This window comes from Alosa pseudoharengus, unplaced genomic scaffold, assembly GCF_046254945.1.
Source record: "Alosa pseudoharengus isolate Yale_2024_CS ecotype anadromous, Long Island Sound unplaced genomic scaffold, YU_APseudo_1.1 YU_APseudo_1.1_scf_8, whole genome shotgun sequence".
Taxonomy (NCBI): Eukaryota; Metazoa; Chordata; class Actinopteri; order Clupeiformes; family Clupeidae; genus Alosa; species Alosa pseudoharengus.
The window spans coordinates 21,487,311-21,496,922 of NW_027468870.1; the positions used below are offsets into that span (position 1 = coordinate 21,487,311).

The 9,612-nt window shown below is 39.9% G+C and overlaps 1 long non-coding RNA gene across 1 annotated transcript; it reads left to right on the forward strand.

The window, feature by feature from the left end:
* The first annotated feature begins 245 nt into the window (after window positions 1-245).
* Window positions 246-1,737, forward strand: LOC143112470 (uncharacterized). The gene is made up of 3 exons (XR_012984760.1): window positions 246-407; window positions 591-805; window positions 1,567-1,737. It is a non-coding gene; the product is annotated as an uncharacterized LOC143112470 (long non-coding RNA).
* The last annotated feature ends 7,875 nt before the right edge of the window (window positions 1,738-9,612 follow it).

Genomic DNA, 9,612 nt, shown 5'->3' on the forward strand with positions numbered 1-9,612 from the left:
GACCTGGCACAAGTGACTACAGAATCCATACCACATCTAGGTCCAAGTGCCCGCATGGACCCGGGCAATCTCTCAATCCCACTCCATCTCTCTCTCCCACTTGATTCCTATCACTCTCTTCACTGTCCTGTCTGATTAAAGGCATAAAAGCCCAAATAATATATTAACCATGTATACATTATATACAGTACTGTCCAATACATTTGTTGTTTTAGCAATGTTATGTGACCCTAGGTATCTGAAAGTACAACTCTGGAGGAGCTTGAGAGTTCAAAGGCTCCTCTACTTGATTTCCTGGCCAATGCAGGATGTCTGAGGCCCATGCGCTCTGTAAGGGATAAGGATCTGCTAGTACACGACATTGTCATGTTTCAGGTCATCCACCGTGTACAAGGGCCATTCCAAAGGTATAGTTTAGAAATATTAAGGTAATCACAATAGAGACATATTGTCACCCATTGGCCATTGGTCTGGGACTAAGTTTACATAATTTTTATGTCTAAACAAAGATACAAATGCACAGCACAAAAGTGAATAAGGAATCATGAATAGATTTTACTTAATCTTGCCTGTTCTGTGTAATTTTGCAGATTCCGTGAAGGTTTGAAAACACTTGGTGTTCTGAACCTGTTACAGCAATATCCAGACAGTTTCCGCCCCCTGTTTTCATTTCAACCAAGCCCAATGACGTGGGAGTTCATGGAGGACCTGTTCGAAATCCGGCGTTCAACTGAGGGCAGCAACAAATGGACTGCAGAGGACCCTGTTGTCTCTTTTTGGAGGGACTATCTCCTGGATTCATACCGTAAATATTTTATGTTCTTATAAACAACCACACAAGTTTATTCTATTTTGTACAGTTCTATAGAATGACAAGGATACAAGGATACAAGGAAGTTTATAGTTACAGGAAGTAAGAAATGCAGTGAAATTATGTCTGGTGTCAGCCTATTTGTGCATTTATGGGGGGGGGGGGGTAAAAAGTGCAGTAGAAGAGGGGTTTAGTAGATTAAGTGGCAAGGGCTGCATAAGAAAGGTGGGGGAGGATTGGGATGGGGGGGGGGGGGCACCAACAAGGAGCACCCAAGAGCAACAGGGGCAAGGAAAAACTCCCTTACCAAGGAAGAAACCTTGGGCAGATGCACAGCTCAAGGGGCTAACCCAACTGCCAGGGCTCTTGGTGTATGTGTTGGGGGGATGACAAGGGAGATGGGATAGTGTGCTGTGTATGTGGGGAGAGGGCAGTGTGCAATATGTGTGTTGGAGAAGCTTCCTCATGAGACAATGTGCTGTGTATTGGAGGGGGGGGGGCAGTGTGCTGTAAGTATGTTGGGGATGTGTGTTGCAGAAGCTTCCTGATGAAATAATGTGCTGTGTATGTAGGGGAGAGGGGGCTGTGTACTGCAAGTATGGTGAAGGGACTTACTATTGCAAGCAGAGTACTGTATGTATGATGTATGTGAGTGATGACAGTGAAGATGTGTGTGTGTGTGGGCGGGAGGGGAGTGGAGCAGTGACTGTGTGTGTGTGTGTGTGCAGTGACACTGTCACACTTATTTTTTTTAGAAGAAGATGGGCCAAAAAAACTTCAAAAGATTTTGGCTTTTGCAACGGGAGCAACTATGGTGCCACCAGTGGGCTTCTCCCCATGCCCCTCTGTCGAATTCATACACAACGGAGCAGACTGTACTTCCACGCCCATGTTCCCTACGGCAAACACTTGCATAAACACCATTCGCTTACCCCTACATGATTTATATAAACAGTTCAAAGAAAAATTTGACTTTGCTCTCGCAAATACTTATGGATTTGGTCAGCCATGAATTTTCTGTGAGTTTAGATTTTGGCAATTTTGTCACTTGGTGGTGTAGATAGACTAGGACCAATTCAGATGAAGTGTACACTGTAAGTTCTTATAGGCTGTTGTTTCTGTGACCGTTAACAGTTTTAAAACTTTTTTTGCCCATACCATGTGAGCGCTCAGTTGTTTTGTTCAGGAGTCATTTTTACTTTATTATTTGTTAAAGAATATTCATTCATTTTGTAATTTCCATGGACATTGAAGATTGTCTTGAATGTTTTTTATACATTACATGCATTGAAAGAGTACAACTAATATTTTCTTTTAAGGTAATTCTTATTTTCAGTAACAACAAAAAATAACCATTTTAGCTGTTGTACAATGGCAACATTTTCCGCAATAAACAAGTTTTCTAATTGTTCTTGTTTTCAATTAATTTGTGTGGCAACTGTTGTAAGATGATTCAACACTGAACAAAAAAGATCTATGCCATGGTTGCCATCATTTTCAAGAGGATTTATTTCTTGAATAGTGTTCATTGTGACATTGCTTAACTGAACATTGATATCAGGAACCACTATATTGTTGCCTGTTTGAAATGCAGGCAAAGGCCCTTCTTCTCTGACATAATGGTTGTTGTCCAGAAATATATCATCTACAACAGGATGGATACCTATGCTCCTTATGACACCTGCATGCCAGAGCTCTAAGGGTGTTCGCCCCCCTTGTGTGGAAAGTCTGTGGTGATTCCATTGGTTTATAAATTCATTTACTGCATGTTCAATTCTGGGTAAATATATAAAATGTAAACAGAAAAGGTGTAGTTCGTTAAGAGAATCCAAAATACCTTCTTCCTCCATGAAATTAAATATATTGATAAAATGTCTTGAAACTACTCTGTTAAGTTCTGCCCATAATCTCTCGATTCTTTGGTTGTGGACTGAAACCCCAGTAATAACGCTGTGTAACCCTCTTCTTTCTAGCATAAATCGAGCCACCAATACATTCTCCATTCCATGATCGATCACATCTTACTCTTAATGGTAAACCAAAATTTTGGATACCCTGAAGAAACAGTGACAAGACACTTGATGCCCTGTTATTAGATAAGCACCGCAGGTATATAATTGTCCTGCTGAAGCCGTCCACGCAGCCATGAAAAACCATCCGCCACCTCACAAGCTTATGGTTGCCGTCAAAATGCCTGTTAAGAGACAATTTATTGTGTTATTGTTCAAGTGCACATGAACATACACAAGTAATAGGCTATCTATAACTTCTGTTTTCTAAATTACAGTCAGTCACTTTTTTTAATAATTGAAAGTGTTTGTATACATTATAGTAAGTAAGTATAGTATCCTTTTGAGTGTGGTATTAATAGGCAGGTAATTAATATTACTCATGTAAAAGATCAGTATTTTTACTAATGTCAACTTACCACAATTGATTAGGGATCTGAATATTGTACACTCTTCGCCTTATGGCATAGCGGCGTCTAAATGATCTGCCAATGGGATCAACTTCCTGTAGGCTCTGTCGCAATTGCCAACGCCGAACCCTCAGGCCACGAGCTCGCAGGCTTGCATGGACATAGGTTTCACCTACATTTGGTGTTGTCTGCAGTATACCAGTCACCAGGCAGTTAAGATCTTCAGGGGACAACACAGAATAGCTTGACTGTACTCCTAGGCTCTGTCTGTGTCTGTAGAGGGTCCGCCGGTTTATGCCAAAGCAGGTTGCAATTCTCTGCCATGTCATACCAAAGGATACACAGTGTGAAATTTGTTCAGTTGTTATGGCATATCGTGGTCGACCTGGATGCCCAGTTGCTGTTGTGGGAGGCCTCAAATTGTGGGAAACATCAGCGGATCTGTGTCTGTCATGTTCATGGAGCAGGTTCTGGAAGCATCTGTACAAAGACCCTAATATAATGCTGACATCCCTATTAGCATCATCTCTTGACAACATGGCCAGAAATGCAGCTAAAGTTCTTGTATTGTCTTCAAGAATGCCATAAAGCCTCTCTTGATTAGCATCTTCTCTTTGTAACAACTGAATGCACTCCAAAGCACCAGTAAAAAATCTTGTCACCTCCTCTTCATTTCCCCTCACATAAAAGAATGAACTTTGGATTTGTAGCCAAAAAAACAAGAAATGTACATACATCATTTTTGAACACCGTAGCCTACCACGTTCTCCTCTCCTACCTGATCTTAGTAGCTCCTCACTTTTCCAGAACACTAAGCCATGTGTGAAATGACTTCCTTTTCAACTGAAATGCCTTCCTGTTGACGTGAAAAGCCTTCTAACTATAAACATTCTTCTAACAACAACATTTCTGTATAATTGGTTTCCTTGACAACTTTTCAGCAATGTATGTTAGATCCTTTTCATCAGATTGATCACTGGTTTCATATGTGTATGTGCGAGGTTTCACTATTGTGTGTGAATGGTTTCATGTCTATGTGCGAGGTTTCACCATAGTGTGTGAACGGTTTCATATGTGTATGTGCGAGGTTTCACAATAGTGTGTGAGAGCATTTCATATGTGTATGTGCGAGTGCATTTCATATATATGTGTGGGTGCATTTCATATGTGTATGTGCGAGTGCATTTCATATATATGTGTGGGTGCATTTCATATGTGTATGTGCGAGTGCATTTCATATATATGTGTGGGTGCATTTCATATGTGTATGTGCGAGGTTTCACTAAAGTGCGTGAATGGTTTCATATGTGTATGTGCGAGGTTTCACTATAGTGTGTGAGAGCATTTCATATGTGTATGTGCGAGGTTTCACTATAGTGTGTGAGAGCATTTCATATGTGTATGTGCGAGTGCATTTCATATATATGTGCGGGTGCATTTCATATGTGTATGTGCGAGGTTTCACTATAGTGTGTGAGAGCATTTCATATGTGTATGTGCGAGTGCATTTCATATATATGTGTGGGTGCATTTCATATGTGTATGTGCGAGGTTTCACTATAGTGCGTGAATGGTTTCATATGTGTATGTGCAAGTTTTTCAGTATAGTGTGAGAATGACTTTGGTTTCACTTGTGTATATGCAAGCTAATTCTGAATAATGTCCTAAACGGCCCCTCATAGTTGTTGTCCTTGTGTTGACACAATGAGTGGTGAAGCTGACGCATCTCATGGAGGATGAAGAGACCATAGAATCTCATTACCATGGAATCCTGCTCAAGTCTGTTCCTACCTAAAGGAGTTGGTCATATATTCAGAAATGCTGTAAAACCCACGCTCTCATTTCGGCATGGTTTCTGATCTGTATCGTGAAAAAAAAAATTGTGTATAGCCTAGAGCTAGTGAGAGTGGTAAGTGTGTCTATCTGTCTTCCTTGCAAAATTGTAACATCTAAACGAATTATGAAAACAAACTGGTACACAAGCTATTCATATGGCAGAGCTGCAGAGGGAACCAATATCTTTGACATCTCTGCATTTACACTGAATCTGCGCTACCATACCCTGCTTTTACAGACAGGGATTTTTTGACCATAGCAAGGCAACCAGTTAAAACAAACCCTCACTACTGGAAAGTAGCAACATATACTTTTCATAAAGTACTTTTACAAAGTATATTTAGTTTTATAAAAGTATATTTACAAAGTACTTTTAATTTTTTTTTAAAAGTACATTTACTTTTTGTTGTACATTTACAAAGTACAAATACTACACTACTGAATTGTACTCAAGAAAGGTTGAGGAACTTATTCTTTACTGTAATATTTCCATCTTACACTTCCACTGCACTACATTTCAGATGTAAATATTGCTCTCTACTCCAATACATGTATTTGGTTATTATCACACACTTTTAAGATTTTTACACAGTGGGTCATTATGAAAACAAGCGTTTAACATGATCTGGCATGGGTCATTTCTAGCCCAACATTACACTGCACCTACTTCAGAGGGCACTGTTCCCACCTAATTTGGCCTTTCTAAGAGATTACAAACATCTTTGAACTGACCACATTTCAGGCCTCTGAGACTTGAGAAACACAACTGAGCCCTAGCACCAGCACTTGTGAAGCTGTGTGTAAATCAATATCGAAGAAAAGATGAGTAGATACACAGTTATTTGTAAAGATATGTCCATGCATTTGACAAAATGCCCTATGGAGATTATGGGACTTTTGGTTACCCAAAATGCATGGTGACAATAAAAGACTTAGCCTACTGTATATGAACCCCTTGGTGTAGAAGCATAATCATGGTCTCAAATTAAAGGTAACACTCTGAAATGTTATTATTGGTATTTTGATACGCCAGTGGTTCTGATATAGAAATACACAAAATATGGTCTCTATTTTTGCATTTTTGTTTTTTGTTCAATGGGTGTATAAGATGGACTATACATCTGCAAAACTTAAATTGGATAAAACAACATGCATATTCTATTTCTATGGATTCTTGTACTGTAGATATATCAAGACCCAATAGGCTCCATCTGCTTTATTGCTAAGGATATAAACTTTTAAGAATCTGTAAGATTAATTTGACAATGTAAAGCACTATACAGATTGTTCATGAAAAATGTACAATCTGTATTGCTTTACTAATATGGTGCACACAATTGTTTTAGAATATTGGGGGGGGGGGGGGGGGTACCGTGGGCAATTAAAAACAACGGTATCCAACCTTTCTAACTCCTGATGATGTCTTATGAAAATCAGTAGTCGGAGCCACATTTAACCACGTGAGTTGATAACAGCGCCACCAAGTATATATTTTTCCCACCTGAACAATGCTGAACCAAACAAGTGTTTAGAACAGAAGGTAGTAGTCCAAATAAATCAACAGCATTTACTTCTGCACAATTATTAATCAATGATAATAATAATCATAGTTGGATTTCTCTTCACTGTAATTATATTGGGTTGTGCATTTTAACAACATAATGAGGGCAGTAAAATCTCAGTGTGAATCCATTCCCCTTTAAAAAGTGTAAAAATATTTAGTGGTGAAAATATCACCTTCATTATTCAGCTGGTAGTATATTCAGCCCACTAGACATAGAATGCCAGACATTCATCATATGGCCTTGTCAAGGACTCACTCAGGACAAAGAGTAAAACTCACAGATCTGTTTAATGAAAGTTCTTGTCAAGCAAACAAAAAAGTCAAAACAGTATCAAAAACAAGGTAGAGTCCAAGAGGTCAAAAAACACAGGAGATCACAAAGTGGTGACCAAGGCAGCGTCAAAAATATTGGAAGACAAAAAATCAAGAGACTTTCTAGATAAACTGTTCAACAAATTTAGGAATACAAAAGCCCAGAAGATCATCTTAAAGGGATATGCCACCATTTGGGGATATACACTCATTTTCCACCTCCACTCGACTTAAACAATTGAGTTGTACCTTTCTCCAGTTCATCCAGCCTTTCTCTGAGTCTGGCGATACCACTTTTAGCTAGAATCGGATTAGACCATTAGCATCTCTCCCGCTAGCATCACGCTTAAAAGTGACTAAGATTTCCTATATTTTTCTATTTAAAACGTGTCTCTTCTCAAATTAGAAAATGTAATAAGACTAACAGAAAATGAAATGTTGCGATTTTCTAGGCTTATTTGACATGGAACTATACTCTCATTCTGGCGTAATAATCAAGGAACGTTACCCCCAGCAGCAGAGGTTCTCAAAGTGTGGGGTGGGCCCCACTAGTGGGGAATAGACATGTCAGGTGGGACACGATGAACAGGAGGAATTTTTTTTGTGCTTATTTTTAATAAATGCCTTTCTTTTGACAAGGAAGATCATATTCAAAACAAAACAGCCACACACAAACATAGGACTCATAAACAGACGGGAAATGCAACGCGGAACCAAAATGCATTACCATTTTCCCCGGGTTGATGGAGTCAGGTGGAGCTTGAAAATTCCCCACCTCCATAATGGGGAATGACAGAAAAGGTTTGAGAACCACTGCATTAAATGATAGTTTACCCAGCAGACAGTGCAACCTGTCGCTGTATAATAAGAATAGGTAGGACTTGCACCCTTGGAGACGAGTCTCTCAGATTAGTTCTTTGGAGGTGCCATGAGTGGAGCAAAAATCCCTGACACCCCTAGGGAGCAGAGTGCTCACCAGATGAAAACTGAAAAACATTTCTCTCCAGTGACTTTGTCCTTTGTGAAGCAGCAGCCCTGGCATTTACTGGCCTTAAATCCATATAAGTGGACCGAGATTGGCCTTGTTGAGCAGCTGTGCCTCTTTCTTTTGAGGTTTCCTACACTGAAAAAAACCAGGGGTGTCACTAGACCTTATTCTTTGGGGCACGTGCCTTAGTAAAAGTCTCCAGTGCCCCAGTAAAATTCTAGCGCTTCTCTCGCTGGAAACGGCATTCATGAGCGCATCTCCGTGCCTGCTAGTCATGACTCGAGCCTGTCACATACCAGCCAATAAAAAAAAAACGAGGAAAAAAAGAAAGGGGCCATAATAGCCCATCAGGAAATAGCACCTCTGTAGCTGGGTAAGATTGAACGCAACAACCAATGAAAATCGTTAACATGAGTGTTTCGTTGTACACACACACACAGTGGAAACCGCTGAAGCTCGTCACATCACTTTGAGCACAGAGTAAGTTGTCCCCTGTTTTAATGTTACTGTCAGGGTTGTGCAGGCAGACCCAAGTGCAAGACTCCAACAGGCAGAATTATGGACAAAACACAATTTATTTTAACATGAACTTAACATTTACTTACATATGGGACTTTGACTAGACCAAAACAGAGAGACGATCCGACAAGGAACAGAGAAACAGGAGGGTAGAAATACACATACCAATTAACAGAAAGACAGAGGACTGGACGAAACCAACGAGACAATAACAGGGAACAGATGAGGAGGCAGAAATAGAGGGAAACAAGACAGGAAGCACAGACCAAATAAGGAGATGGGGCGGAGACAAAGACAGGTGACAGGCAGGTAACACAAAGCACATGGGGAACAGGCAAAAACAAACACAGGACAATACACAAAATGACCACCAGGGTGGCACAAACTCATCAGTCCAGTCCAGATCCTGACAGTTACAACAAATTCACAACTTATTTGACAAGTTTGGAATGACAAGTTGATCGCTGTTAGAGAATGTTGCCCACATAATTAGCATCTGTTTTTCAATGCTTAGTGTCATTGTAGCCTAAATTTAGCAACAGTTTACATGCTCTCTCCCTCACACAAACACTCACACCATGCATAGGCTGCATGCACACATGCGGACAATTAATAATGATTTATACGTATACTGTAGAGAGAGTCCTGTAAAAGTAGCCTATACTGTTTGTGAAGCTGTCATACTGTAAAACTAAACATAGCCTTCTGATATAACTATTCAGAGATGGATATCAGAAAATTCTTCCTGAACAGAGGCAGAGGGAGAGGAACAGTGAGGAGAGATGAGGAGGATGAGGGAGGTATGATGATTGCCCACATTAACGGTAACATTAACATATACTGGTAATTGTCAGTGCTGTGATTTGATCAATGGTTTAATGGCAAACTTAAATAAGTTTGCTGCATTTGCAAATTATCACCAAAAGTCAGTATGAAGGCTTTAGTAGGCTTTTTAAGCTACAAAGAACTGCAGTATTGCCAGGATGACTATAGGACCCTAAATTATTTATTTCATATTGCGCGCACATTTCAATATTATTATTTTTTTAATGTATTGGGAGTTGGGGGCCTGTGCCCCAGCAAAGCTCTAGGTCTAGAATTGCCCCTGAAAAAAAACCCAGCTGGCTTTATTTGTTTTTATTGAATACATCGGTTGTACATGT